The 10,582-nt window shown below is 40.0% G+C and overlaps 1 pseudogene; it reads right to left on the minus strand.

Annotated features, from left to right (window-relative positions):
• Nucleotides 1–2,654: 2,654 nt before the first annotated feature.
• LOC102835881 lies at nt 2,655–5,311 on the minus strand (annotated as a pseudogene).
• Nucleotides 5,312–10,582: the final 5,271 nt, after the last annotated feature.

Here is a 10,582-nt window from a genome sequence, read left to right on the forward strand (position 1 = left end):
AAAAAAAAAAATCCTCACCACTGCATCAATAAATAACATCAAGATAAAGGAAGAAACGATTAAAGTTGTCAGACTTCACTTTGTTTGAGCCCAGCATCAACACTTATGAAAGCAGCTGTCTTAGAAGTTAAATGACATATTACATTAGGCAAATCTGCATGCAGCATGTTGTTGTTGTTGTTAGATTCCATCAAGTCAGTACTCACTCAAAGCAACACTATGCACAACAGAATGAAACACTGCCCGGTCCTGAGCCAACCTCACATTTCTTTCCATGCTTGAGCCCATTAATGCTGCCCTTTTGTCAATCCATCTCACTGGGGGTCTTCCATTTTTTCTCAGACCCTCCACCTTACCAAACACGATATCCTTCTTCAGCAACTAGTCCCTCCTGACAATATGTCTAATGCATGAGAAACGAAGTTTGGCCATCCTGGCCTCCAAGGAGCACTCTGGCTGCACTTCTTCCAACACAGATCTGTTGGTTCTTTTGGCAGCCCACGGTACTTTTAATATTCTTCTCCAACACTATTACTCAAATGTACCAGTTCTTCTACTATCTTTCTTATTCACTGTCCAACTTTCACATGCATATGAAGTTATTTAAAATACCATGGCTTGGTTCAGGCGCACCCTAGTCCTCAAGTCCACAAGAGCCAAAATATGACCTTGAATATATCCCACCTGAATTTAGAGATCATCTGAAGAACAGATTTGATACATTAGACTCTAAAGACTGAAGAGTTGTGGGATGATATCAAGAATATCATACAGGAAGAAAGCAAGAAGTCATTAAGAAGACAAGTAAAAAGGAAAAGACAAAAATGGATGTCCAAAGAGATGTGGCATCAGGATTGGAGGAAGACTCATTAACAACCTGCGATATGCAGTTGATACAACCTTGCTTGCTGAAAGTGAAGAGGACTTAAAACATTTACTGATGAAGATCAAAGAGCACAGCCTATGGTATGGATTACATCTTAAGGTAAAGAAAACAAAAATCCTCATCACTGGACCAATAAACAGTATTCTTATCAGTGGAGAAAAGATTGAAGTTGTCAAGCACTTCATTCTTCTTGGATCAACTATCAACACTCACAGAAACAGCAGTCAAGAAACCAAACAACGTATTGCATTAGGCAAATCTGCTGCACAAGACCTTTTAAAGTGTTGAAGAGCAAAGATGTCAGCTTGAGGACTAAGGTGCACCTGACCCAAGCCATGGTATTCTCAATAACCTCATATGCATATGAAAGCTGGACAGTGAATAAGGAAGACCATAAAAGAATTGATGCTTTTGAGTTATGATGCTGGAGGAGAATATTGAAAGTGTCCTAGGCTGCCAAAAGAAGCAATAGATCCGTTTTGGAAGAAGTGAAGCCAGAGTGCTCATTGGAGAGTCAGAGAAAAAGAGGAAGACTCCCAATGAGATGGAATGGCCAAGTGGCAGCATCAATGGACTCAAACGTGGCAACAGTAGTGAGGTTGGCCCAGCATAAGGCAGTGTTTCATTCTGTTGTGCATAAGGTCACTACGGGTGGGTACCGACTCCATGGCACCTAACAACAACAACAATTGATATTCTGTTTCTCAATCTGCCCTTGGCCTTATTTTGGCTGATGATATGGAGCTTTTCTACATTCTCTTTCCACAGATGCAGTCAATTTGATTTCTGTGTATCCCATCTGGTGATGTTCATGTGTATAGTTCTCTCTCTGTCTCTCTCTTTTTTTAAATAAAATTCAGATTTTATTTACATTGCAATAAACTGTACAAAATTGATTTTCTTCACCAAATATATCGGTAATATTTTCTGTATTATTCCTAGATAAACCTCAAAACATTTAATGTTGTAGGTTTTCCAGGAGGTGCTTACAAATAAAAATAAAGCAATAGTTATCAGTATGGGAAAAGACAGAAGGAAACAAATATATCAGTTATAAGTGTCCATATCTTTTGATTCTCTCTTTATCGCAAAACAGAAGTGTTCAACATATACCTGCCAAAAAATTTTGGAAGGTGTAGGCTCCACAAAGGAATGTAAACAGCAGCATCCAGATGTGGAACAACAATGGTAAATTCATCCATTCAAACTTTAACTAACTTGTTCCTTTAGGCTCATTGGATAAAGAAAAAATCCATACTGAAATCCTTGTTTGGCGAGCTTGTTTGTCTCACTCTAGTAATTCCTTTAACTGTCCATTACAGATTTTTAACATACTTAAAACTTCTACAAGTCAAAGATCAGTCTTGAGATTCATTGTTATGTTAAAGTATATTCCTTTCTCCTAAACCTTTCCAAAATTTATTTCTTAAAAGAATTATCACTTAATACCTGATAATTGGATCAACAGTGATAATAAATGTTATGTCTAAAATGATGTAACTAAAACAATTCCAGAGTGCCACAAAAGAGATAACAGAGAAACAAAATGTGGTACTTCCCTGCTGTCTCTTGGAAGAACATATGCCTCTTCAAAGCATGAGAGTTCAAAGAGAGGCCATTTAAACAGGGAGATTATCAATGGCTTATATGTTCAATCAGGACTATAGACAAAGATACTCAGTGATTAAGTAGCCTCCATATAGATAGACCTTACAGGTTTTCCTCCAAATATCGAATCTGAGAAAAAAACCTGTTTTAAAATAGTTTCTTACATATTTTCAATGGTTTCTGAATTACCTGTAGGAAGCTCTGACTTAGCTATATAGAGTTTGATCTATGTGTCTACCATTAAATCCAGATCATGTTTTATATCAAAATGTATGTTAAGCAAAGCTAAGTTAGTTTACCTTTGGTCTGTCAAAGTGTTTCTCAGGTATGCTTTAAGATGCCTTCATCCATTTTCATAGTGCTTATTCTCAACCTTCATCACAGGAAGTATACACAGGACTTTCAGCAATGCATAAACATTAGGAAAGAGCTTGATGTCAGGCAGATGTCCTCTGTGTTTTCACTTAATTCTCCAGCAATGAAGCTCGGCTGACAATGTGTCAGGATTGGGTAAGTCACTTCTGTACATGTCTGCATGGTGTTCCTCTGACATATTGAATTTGAGTTGTCCCATGACAGAGGGCACCAGAGATAAGCATTTAAGTGCTTTGAGGTGCTGTTCTGAGAATATATCTTTAAGTTCCTGAATAATGTGCTCCACTGTTGGGACACTTAGGGCATCTTTATAGTAATTCTCAGAGGTTAGCTGAACACCCAGGTTACCTTGTTGAGCTCTGCGGAATTTTCCAGGGAGTTTCATTTGAGTATCAAGTTTGGTTGCCAAATATGTATGCTTCATCAAACCAAAATTCATGGTAAACTTCAATATGTTCCATCACTTCATTTAGCGAGCGCAACACTGCAGTTTTAAGCTGCTGGCTGCAAGGAAGACATCAGAGGTTTGACCCTGGGGATTTTTCCCAAAGGCTCTTGTAAAAGATAAGACATTTTAAAGAACAGCAATGATAACAATGAAATCAAAATCTGTTACTGCACTACAGAGGACAAATGCCTGGCCAGCTATACAGTTATTCTGTCTAATATTTTTATCATGGTAGCGTAGTGGTTACGAGTCGGGCTGCCAACCTCAAGGTCAGCAGTTCGAAACTACCCGCAGTTCCGCAGGAGAAAGATGAGGTGTTCTGCTCCTGTAAAGATTTGCAGCCTCAGAAACCCTGTGCAGGGTCACTGTGAATCGGAACCGACTCCACGGTACTTAACAACAACAAACATAAAGCAAGTGCTTGCAGGAGGTCGACTAAAATTTCGAAAGCATCCTGTCTGCCTGTCCACTGAGAATGACAGATTTCCTTTAGTTCATTACCTCTGTCTTCACTGTTCTGAAAAAGGACAACAATCACATTGTCAAGTTCTAAAAGTAGTTGTGGTGATCATTGGAAAAAGGAACAAACTTCCTCAATCGTTCCCAATGCGACAGATACTCCCATAATAGGTACTGATTTTGCCAACCACATATTTAAGTCACAGGAAGAGCAGAGTGTGTAGATGGTTTGAGGATACTTCTCTAAAAGTCTACAAGCAATAACCTTCATCTTGGAAGAAAATCCACTGGACACAATGTAAGTCTGGCCACGACAGTACTCCATGTTGAGTCCCCATTTCTCAATTATGGTAATGTGAAATTTCACAGCCAAAATTTCTGCACCAGCTTCATAAGGCAGGAAACCCACAAATTTCTCTCTCAAGCTATGAGATTCATCGACAAACCTCACCAACACGGGAAAGTGCTCCTCCCTTGCTATATCCACCACGTGTTGGTGTCGTTGGAAAAGAAGTGTGAGTCTCTCACCTCCCTGAGAGTTTCTTCTCAAACGCAGCTCTCACAGATCTCTAGCATCTGTTTCTGCTGGGTTTTTTAACAGAACAGTGTATTACCCGCCGTCGTCTCAAAGTGCTTTCTCAGAACCTCTTCCCCAGGATTTACCTGGCACTCTAGCAGAACTTGAAAGTTATGAGAAGTAAAGAGATCTTCTGGGATGTCATCAGCCTCATGTTCATCGAGAGTTATGTTTTGTTTCCCCACAAGGATCAAAATTTCAAATATAGATTTTAGGTATTTTTTGTTTTCCTTCTCTTCGAGTGTTAAAGGTAAAACATCTTCATTTTGTTCCTCAGCCCCTTCTTCGGCATTGAGGTTCTGAACATTGCTATTGTTTATGTTTTTGTTCCTGTTCAGAAGTTATTATCAATTTTTTTTCTGTTTTAGTGCTCTGATTTCATCTTCACTCAATTCTTTTATTCGTTTTCTGTGTCTACTATGTGGATTGTTCAGATGGCTGGTAAGATCAAATATTGTTGGTATAGCAATATCTCGAAGAACTATTCTGTAAAAACTCTCCCAGTGACTTCACAAGTATCTGCTTCAAATAATTTTGAGAAATAAAATAACCGAATCGGGCTGCGAACCTTAAGGACAGCAGTTCAAAACTACCAGCTGCTCCGCGGGAGAAATATGAGGCGTTCTGCCGTAAAGATTTACAGCCTCGGAAACCCTGTACAGGGTCGCTATGGGTCAGAACCGACTCAAGGGCACTTAACAACAACAACAATCATTCTTTAGTTTTCTGATGCCTCTGAAAAATGTATGCTTCTACAGATCATAGATGTCTCAAGGTGTTTGGCACATAACTGATAATGTTTATTAAGCTGATTAGGTGTTTTATCTTCTAAATCAGCTCTCTTGCAATTCTCCACCCACTTCTGGCATCCAGCCAGATCCCGCGGGAACCTGAGGAAGGACAGATCAGACTGCGTGCTCTTCCGCGTGCAGTTGGGTGCAGCACAGAAGTTCCGCATTAGGCATTATTGATCACAGGGCCCTCCCCGCCTCCTCAGCTCAGCCTGACTACCAGGCCAGGAAGAGGAGTCAGACCTGCCTTCCAGCCAGGGCCTGCGTGCTGAGGAGAGAGGCGGGCCTCACCAAGGCCATATTTTCCAACTGCTGATCCTTCCTCTTTGTTCCCAATCTTTGTATTCAATTGCCAGTGATTATCAATATATCTTAATTACATATTTGATCAATTTCCGATTGAAGAAGTTGGTGGAATTCTATTTCATCCTCACTGGCTTTAGTGGTTGGTGCATAAATTTGAATAAAAGTGGTATTAACTGGGCTTCCCTGTTATTGTTGTTGTTATGTGCTGTCAAGTGGGTTCTGACCCACAGCGACCCTGTAGAGAGAGTCCGAGGAGCAACTGGTGAGCTTGAACCATCAACCTTGCAGTTCAAACTGACTTTACAGTCTGGAACATTAACCCACAGCACACACCAGTACTCCTGGTTTTCCCAGTAGGCACATGAATATTATCCTATCAGAGACAGTGCTGTACCACATGACATATCTTTATATGTTCTTTTTGACATGAATGCAACACTATTCCTCTTCAGTGTGTCATTCCAGATATAGTAAACCACATGGTTGTCAGATTCACAATGGCCAATACCAGTCCAATTTCAGCTCACTAATGCCTAAGATATTGATGGTTACGCATTCCATTTCATTTTTGACAATTTCTAACTTTCGTAGAGTCATGCTTCGTACATTCCATGTTCCAATTATTAATGGATGTTTGCAGCTGTTTCTATTCATTTTGAATTGTGTCCCATTAGTAAATGAATGTCCCAAGGGCTCTACTCCATTCACTTCATCAAGGTCAACTCTACTTTAAGGAAGCAGTTCTTCCCCAGTAGCCTCCTGAGGGACTCATTTTCTGGTGCTATCTCTGACAGTCTTTCTCTGCTATTCATAAGGTTTTCAGTGACTAAATATTTGAAAGTAGTTCATCCCTCCTTCTTCCTAGTCTGTCTTCATCTGGAAGCTCATTTGAAACCTGTCCACCTTACATGACCCTGCTGGTATTTAAAATACTTGTGGCATAGCTTCCAGAATCACAGCAACTCATAAGCCACCTACAGTATGACAAACTGACAGATGAGTGGTGGAAATAAATCTGCAGCACAAGAATTCTTCAAAGCGTTCAAAAGCAAAGATGTCATTTTGAAGACTAAGGTGTGCCTAACTCAAGCCATGGTATTTTCAATAGCCTTTTATGCATGTGAAAACTAGACAATGAATAAGGAAGACCATGTAAGTATTGATACATTTGAGTTTTGGATTTGGTTAAAAATATTGAAAGTACCATAGACTTCCAGAAGAACAAATGAATCTGTGTTGGAAGAAGGAAAGCCAGGATGCTCGTTATAAGCCAGGATGGCTTGTACTCCAGAGACCAGTCCCTGGAGAAGGAAGGACATCATGCTTGGTAAAGTGGAAGATCAGCGAAAAAGAGATCCCTCAATGGGATGGATTGGCATAGTGGCAGCAACACAGGTTCAGGCATCACAACAATTCTGAGAATGGTGCTGGACTCGGTGGTGTTTTGTTCTGTTGTGTGTGCGGATGTTATGAGTCACCACTGATTTGACAGCACCTAACCAGCCACATGGTTTTCTATGCTGGGAATGACAAACAACAACAACTGCAACTGTTATTTTATATATTAATCTTTACTTGGTACTTTGTGTATTTTCTTGGGATTTATTCCTAGAGGTAAGATTGTTTTCCTGATAAATTATACCAATTAACATTCTTCTTAGCTGTAAATGAGAGGGTGAAATTTATACCAGTACCTTGAGCACCAATTTGATCTTCCTTTCTTTATCTTTGCTAATCTGATCTGTTGAACATGGTATCTAATTGTAATTTTAAACTTTTATTCATTTAATTATTAACGATTAATTTTGTAAAGTTTAGTAAGTTTCAAATATCTGTTAGCTATTTGTATTACTTAAGAATGTTTCCTAGCCTGGTTGTTGTTGTTGTTGTTGTTAAGTGCCGTCGGGTCGGTTTCGACCCATAGCGACCCTGAATAGGGTTTCCGAGGCTGTAAATCTTTACGGGAGCAGATCGCCTCATCTTTCTCCCGCGGAGCAGCTGGTAGTTTCAAACTGCTGACCTTCCGGTTCGCAGCCTGATTCGTAACCACTACGCTACCAGAGCTCCTTCCTAGCCTGGTTATTACTTGTAAAACAGGATAGTATATTAATATCTGCGTGATAGAGTGTTGTGAGGATCAAACAAGAAAATAAGTAACAGTAACTTTGTGTCTTCTACCTTATTTGTTGTGGATAGTCCTTGAAACACCCTGTCGCCATGGGCCCAGTTTATATCGTGGCTCCAAAGGAGTGGTCTGAAGAGCTCCCACTCACCTGGACACACCACCTCTTCTTATCTTCTTCATAGCACTCATGACGATCTAAAGTTATATTTTTCCAATGATTTGCTAATTTTTCCCCTTTTCATCCCAGTCTCCTCTAGAATGTAAATTCAGTGAAAACCAGGTCCCCAGCTCTCTTCTTTATTAGAGTTTTCCACCACCAAAAGAGAAGTTGACACACAGTAGGTGTCCAATAAATATTTTTTGGATAAATCAATGAGCCTCCTTCTTTCATTGCCAGGATCTCTTGAATATGTTAGAGACTTAAGCACAATCTGAAATTGCTTCTTTTCCAAAGTCAAGATGTGAAGCTTCCCCCATCTTAGCCCCTCACTCACTCATGCTCCTGGTCTCCTGGTCTCTGCCCCCATCTGTGCTGATTACAATCCCATCTCAGTGTGCTAAAGCCAATTACTCTCTAACATTCCACTGCCTGTATCACTCCATCTGGCATAGTTTCTACTAAGAACCAAAGTGTCGAACCAGGAAAGAATTGAAGAAGAAGAAGAAGAGAGACGGAGAACCCCTATCTACCTGTCTAAGCAAAAAGGAATGTGGTTGTCAGACTTTCTGGCTGGAATCCCTGAGCTAGAAGCAGGCTTTGGGTAAGAGAGTTGTCTCCTGTCACATGATGTACACTTTTCCAAGCCATTCATTCCAGGAGAATAAATGGAGTACATGCATGATTTCTCAGTTCAACTCCACTGACACTGTAGTTAGTAGAAATCCTCCCTGATTTCAGTGTATGGTCTTCTTGTATTCTGCTTACCAGGAGTGCTGCAGTGTTTTAAAAAGTACTTGTACGTTTTCAAAGGGATTTTAATGAAATGCTAAGAAAGGGTGAATGAGGAACCTCTAGCTTGCTCCAGATTAATATGAAAATCTAGCTAACGACTGATTTTAAATTCGTTTTCACAAGCATGCAGTAAAAAAAAAACAGGTATTGTACATTTTTTTCATGAATATTTTTTCCTTTTATCTTTCAGTATGGCCGTGTTGTTGTTGTTAAGTGCCGTCGAGTCGATTCCGACCCATAGCAACCCTGTATAGGGTTTCCAAGGAGCAGCTGGTGAACTTGAACCACTGATGTTGCAGTTCAAACGACTTTGCAGTCTGACACATTAGCCCACAGCGCCACACCAGGACATAAGTGATTTAAAATATATTTTTAAATGAATTCCGCTTTAATTAATATAGACTATTATTGCGTAAAGATGAGGCTTTCTACTTCCATAAAGATTTACACCCTCGGAAACCCTGTACAGGGTCACTATGGGTTGGAACCGACTCGATGGCACTTAACAACAACAACAATTATTGTGTATAGTGTCCTGGTATGGCGCTATATTATCTGTAGATATAAACAACCACAACAAAAATCCAAATCCATTGTAGTTGTGTTGGTTCTGATTCATAGCGACCCTAAAGAACGGAGTTGAACTGCCTCATAGGGTTTCCAAGGGTGTGTCACTGGACCACAAGGTCAGTTTGAACTGGTCCAAACCCACCAGCAGTTTTTTTGGGAACCCTATCAGGGTCATTATGGGTCAGAACCAATTCGAAGGCACTTAACAACAAATTTTTACAGCAGCAAACCACCACATCTTTCTCTACTGGCCTTTCAGTTCACATCTGAGTGTTTTAAGCAGTGCTACCAGAGCCCCTCTTCAACAAGTATGTTGTTGTTGTTAAGTACCGTGGAGTTGGTTCTGACTCATAGTGACCCTGCATAGGGTTTCTGAGGCTGTAAATCTTTACGGGAGCAGAAAGTCTCATTTTTCTCCTGCGGAACGGCTGGTAGTTTTAAACTGCTTACCGTGAGATCAGCAGCCCGATTCGTAACCACTACACTACCAGAGCTCCTTCTATAGGTATAGCTGTGGCAAGTTTTGAAATTCAGTAATTAATTAAATTCAGAATTGCTTTGATAGATTAAAAAGCAGAGAAACATATAATTTGGTTTTGGAGCCTAATGTGAAAATACTCTAGTGAAAAGATGAGCTATTTTCTGAATGTTCCAGGGAAGGCAAACCTTAGTTCCTCCAATTCCTAACCTTCTGCCTCTCTCTGTTACTCTTCCTACATCTACCTACTTGGCTCCTTTATGAACTGAATCATAGTCCACCTTAGAAAACCTACTTCAGAATCATTCCCTGACCACCCTCAACCCCAAACTTTTTGCTTTGAAACAAAGGAAAATACTCTCCCTCCTCATTGTTTCCTTTAAATGACTGCATAAACTCATGAAAATGTGTGGTGTTGTGGGCTAATGCATCAGATTGCAAAGTTGTTGAACTGCAAGGTTGGTGGTTCAATTCACCAGCTTCCCCTTGGAAACCATATACAGGATCGCTGTGGGTCGGAATCAACTCGATGGCACTTAACAACAACAACTTTAAAGTCACACCAACTACATTGTTATGGGTTTGAAGAGTAATAGGGAAAACAATTAGCCATTAGCCAGATAACATCACCCCTTGTGTATCCATCACATGGCTGTGTCCTAACCATCTGCTCAATGAAACTCTGTTGATAACCAACAGCATGTTTATAGCTGATGTAACCTGTTGTTTCTTCAGTCTCGGATTAACATCTGGAAAACAAGGATATAGCAACCTGAGAATAATGTGGGGGAACTATAGGATGTGATGAAAAAGGCCCTAATATGTAAGCTAACCAAATATCACTGATCAGGCATGTGAAACCAAACTGTGTTCTCTTTCTAGTCTTCTGGTCCTACCATTGTTAGTGTGATTATATCTCCTTCCATCTCATCATTTCTTAATATTCCTCACAAACTGATGACCAGTAATTGACACCAGGATATTCTTGGTTATATTGGGAATGTAAG

The sequence above is a fragment of the Chrysochloris asiatica genome, unplaced genomic scaffold, assembly GCF_000296735.1.
Source record: "Chrysochloris asiatica unplaced genomic scaffold, ChrAsi1.0 scaffold00017, whole genome shotgun sequence".
NCBI classification, from domain to species: Eukaryota; Metazoa; Chordata; class Mammalia; order Afrosoricida; family Chrysochloridae; genus Chrysochloris; species Chrysochloris asiatica.